Raw genomic sequence first — 4,692 nt, 5'->3', positions numbered from 1 at the left:
CTTCGAGTACTGGTGATCTCATTTTTGTCAGCATATTTACCCCCTTTGCAACAACAGCATCCTTGATTTCCTTTTTCTTGGCTATGATGGAAGATATGGTTGTACGGGATTTGTTATACATCCTGGCCAGTTCGCCCACATGTACGCCACTATCATATTGTTCAATGATGTTTTTCTTAAATTCAATTGTATTTCTCGCCTTCTTTACCAAAGGCTTGGCACTAGGAGCTTTCTTTGGAGCCATGGTAGCTTATTTAGCACTTAAATAACTTGCAAGCACTAAAATAAATGGAATATTATGAAATATTTCGCTGGAGCACGTGAGGGGACCGTCGCTCACTGGTAAACAATGGCACACTGGCTGGGAAGGAAAGGCCGAGGCGGCTCGAGGTGGCTCAGAGCATGAGTACGCGTCCGGGACGAAGGACTATTAGCGAGTTACTGGACCATTTGCGAGCCAATATTTTGACGAAAAAACAGGACTACAGTATTTCCGAAATGGACAACTTTCAGGCCGGACGATTATTAAGGGACCACTGTAAGTGATTTCTTCTCAACCATAGGATCAAGTCATCAATACCCAAGCAAGTGATTACTTAGATTGAAACTTCCCATCATCCCTCTGCCCCACCACTGTTGTTCAAACAAGCAACTCATGTCCTCTCACCCACCATTACAATACTTTTAACAAATCACTAGAAACCAGCACTTTCCTGACACATTTCCAGATAGCAAGGGTTACTCCGGTACACAAAGGTGGAGACCCAACAGATGTAAACAACTGTAGGCCAATATCTAACTTACCTTTGCTATCCAAAATCTTCGAGAAGCTCATAGATGAGAGATTATACTCCTTTATAACATCACAAAACATCCTCAACCCCTGCCAGTTTGGCTACAGGAGAAATAAAAGCACAAATGATGCAGTTTTAAAATGCTAGACCTACTTTACACAGTACAGCTTCTCCTCACTTAGCGACGTACTCGTTTACCAACGACTCGGACTTATGATGGGCTCTCTGACGAGTATGCATTCCTAAATAATGTATATTAGAGCTGATTTCCTCTGTTCTGTTTATTACAATATACAGTATACTACTGTATAAAATTTAAAAATATACTAAAAACATTATAAATGGTGCAAAGGTGACATTAAAATATCAAAGATGGATGACACAAACCCACTACCATTATAGTATGCTCCTCACTTAGTGATGAATTCATTTAGTGATGTGTTCTTGGGAATGGAACTCTGTTGTTAAGTGAGGAGAAGCTGTCCTTGAAAAAAATAAATATCCGCTGGACTCTTTACTGACCTAAGGAAAGCTTTAGATACAGTAGACCACAGCATCCTGCATCATAAACTTAATCATTATGGTATCAGAGGTCATGCACTTGCATTTGTTAAGTCTTACCTTCCTAATAGACAGCAATTCGCCTCTATTAAGGACATGACCTCTTCAACAAGACCTCTCTCTGGACATTGATGTTCCACAGGGAAGTGTCCCTGGGCCCCTTGAGGGACTGATTACCTCAAACTCCTCATCTTCCATCATACATCTCTGTACCAAACTGAGGAAGCCACTTGTTGGTGAAACATTTCAACAATAAAGATTCTCAAATGTTGCAAGTGTGTCCAGTTCTTCAACTTGTCATCATAATAACTTGCCAGAGCCACTAGATGTCTTTCATTTAGGTTGATCACACACAATAACTAGCACCAAGCCTGGATTGGGTAATTTAATGGCTTTCCTTGACTATCATTAACATTTTTCTATGATCCAATGATACATAACTTGTATTAAGAATAGGAAAATGGAACTAATTTATTTATTTATTTATTTAATAATTTGAATATACATACAGAGGTACAAAAAAATACAGGTAAGAGCAGCATGCCAAAGCCACTTGTATGCATAGCATTACGGGCAGGCTTAAAATTAACTTAAGATTAACTAAGCAATGATGTAATCAGTGATAAAACATTATTGCAAGCAGATAACAATAAAGCACAAATGAGTATTACAAAGACAGATCATATGGTTGCATGCATTGCTGTACATTCAGTAGAATGTTAGGTAGTGTATTTAAAAAATAACAAAGTTAGATTGGGTCTTAGGTTTAACATTTATGTGATATAATTGTGAGAAACATTGAAAATATACAATTTATAAGGTTCAGTTATTCAGTATTTATTTGGTTTTGGGTGAGTAAGTGATCTTTGAGAAGAGACTTGAATTTATAAACAGGTAGTGTTTCTTTTATATTTACAGGTAATGAATTCCAGATTTTAGGGCCTTTTATGTGCATTGAGTTTTTGCATAGCGTGAGATGGACACGAGGAACATCAAAGAGTGATATGTGCCTTGTGTTATGGTCATGTGTTCTGTTGAGGTTGGCAAGGAGATGTTTGAGGGGAGGGTTAATATCAGAGTTAAGTGTTCTATGTATGTAATAGGTGCAGTAATAAGTATGGATGTTTTGTATGGTGAGTAGGTTTAGTGTTTTGAATATTGGTGGAGTGTGCTGCCTGTAGTGGGAATTTGTTATCATTCTGACTGCAGCCTTTTGTTGGGTAATGAGTGGTTTGAGATGGTTAATTGTTGTTGAGCCCCATGCACAAATTCCATAGGTGAGATAGGGCCAGGAGGGCTGACTGTGGAACATAGTACCGTATCTTCGATAGTATGCCTACGGTCTTGGAAATTTTCTTAGAAATTTGTTGTATATGTCTATGAAATTTGAGTCTATTATCAAGGTAGATTCCTAAGAATTTTCCCTCTGTTAGCTTTGTGATAGGTGATCCATTTATCATTATGTTAAGAGGGACATCTGTAGCTCTGTTACCAAACTGAATGAAGTAGGTTTTGTTAATGTTTAGTGTAAGTTTGTTAGTCCTCATCCAGGTAGATATTTTCTGTAATTCCGCATTTACAATATTGGCTAGCATGACTGGGCTCAGGTGAGAGAAGACGTATGTAGTGTCATCTGCAAATAGTGTGGATTTGAGTAGTTGCGATGCATTTGGTAGGTCATTTATGTATATAAGAAAGAAGAGGGCCTAGGACACTTAGCTGTGGGACACCAACTGTAATTGGTTGTGCGGAAAAGTTTGCCCCATTTGTATACACATATTGGCTTCTGTTGCTGAGGTATGACTTTAGGTAGTTGAGGGAGTGCCCTCTTATACCATAGTGTGACAATTTTCTGTGGAACAAGTCGTGGTCAACTGTATCAAAAGCTTTACGTAAGTCAATGAAGATCCCCAGTGGGACTTCTTTTTTCTCTATTGCAGTGTAAATATGTTCTAGCATGTGTATAATAGCATCATTGGTATTTTTATTAGGCCTGAATCCAAATTGGCAGGGGTTGAGTATGTTTTGGGAGATGAGGTAGGAGTAGATTCATTTATGAATTAATTTTTCGAAGATTTTTGAGAGAGGGTGTAAGTTGGATATTGGCCTATAGTTACTCAACTCTGTTTGGTCTCCTCCTTTATGGATTGGGTGACCCTTGCTATTTTGAGAACTGTAGGGAAGGTAGAGGATTCAATGGATTTGTTAAAGAGTGTTGCAATGATTGGTAATAGCACTTGTGACACTTTTTTGTATATAAAGGGTGGTAATGTATTTAAATCTCCTGCCTTGTTTTTTAGTGTGTTGATAATAAGGGAGACTTCGTATGGGTTAGTCGGAGCTAGGAACAGTGTGTTCGGGTAGTTGCCAGTGAGGTAGTCATTTGGTGGGGTATCTGAGCTTGGGATTTTATTGGCAAGGTTTTGTGCTATAGTGGAAAAGAAATCATTGAGTCTGTTTGCTGTTTCTGTTGGTGGGAGTTGGGGTTCATCTGATTTTGCTGATTTTATTTCACTATTTCGTGATATCTTTTTTGTTCCTAGAATTTCTGATAGGGTTTTCCAGGTCTTTTTTATATCACCTCGTAAGTTGGATAATCTGTTCTCATAATACAATTTTTTTGCCCTTCTTATCAGGCTGGTTAGGATTGACGAGTAACATTTTGTTTGGTCTCTGGTTATGTGACCCATTCTGTACTGTTTTTCATATAGGTGTTTTGTATTTATGGATTTGAGAATGCTGGGTGTTAGCCAGGGACTGTTCAGTCTCTTAGCTGTCATCTGTTTAGTTTTTTTAGGGCAGTTCTTGTTATAGGGGTATTGGGTCTTTTTTAGAAAATTATTAATACATTCGTCAATATCTGTATAGATTTCTAGCTCAGTGTGCCAGTCAATGTTTGTTACTGCTGTTGTGAAGTTATTAATGGCTGCCTCATTGTGAAGTTAAGACAATTCAGTCCAACTTGAACTACTAATTATGATGTTTTACTCCAACTTGGACTACTAACTAATTATGATGTTTTAGTCCGACTTGGACTAACTAATTATGATGTTTTAGTCCGAGTTGGACTACTAACTAGTCAAGGTATTGTGCCCTTTTATTCTTTAGGAACAAAAAACTTTTGATTGGCTGGAATTTATTGTATAGTGTACACTGGTAATAGTTTTACTAGTGGTCTGTCAACTACTGTATAGGGCTGTGAAAATAAGCATTACTTGCCTGTATGTAAGTTAAGGAGATGCAGTTCACATGTACGATACAAGATACATATCATTTAGTAAACTGTTTTTTTGGTCTGTATATTGTTCCCTAATTCCAAAATCTTATTTTTTGAAAG

The sequence above is a fragment of the Cherax quadricarinatus genome, chromosome 75, assembly GCF_038502225.1.
Source record: "Cherax quadricarinatus isolate ZL_2023a chromosome 75, ASM3850222v1, whole genome shotgun sequence".
In the NCBI taxonomy this organism is placed as follows: Eukaryota; Metazoa; Arthropoda; class Malacostraca; order Decapoda; family Parastacidae; genus Cherax; species Cherax quadricarinatus.
Note: the sequence above shows the minus strand (reverse complement) of the source record.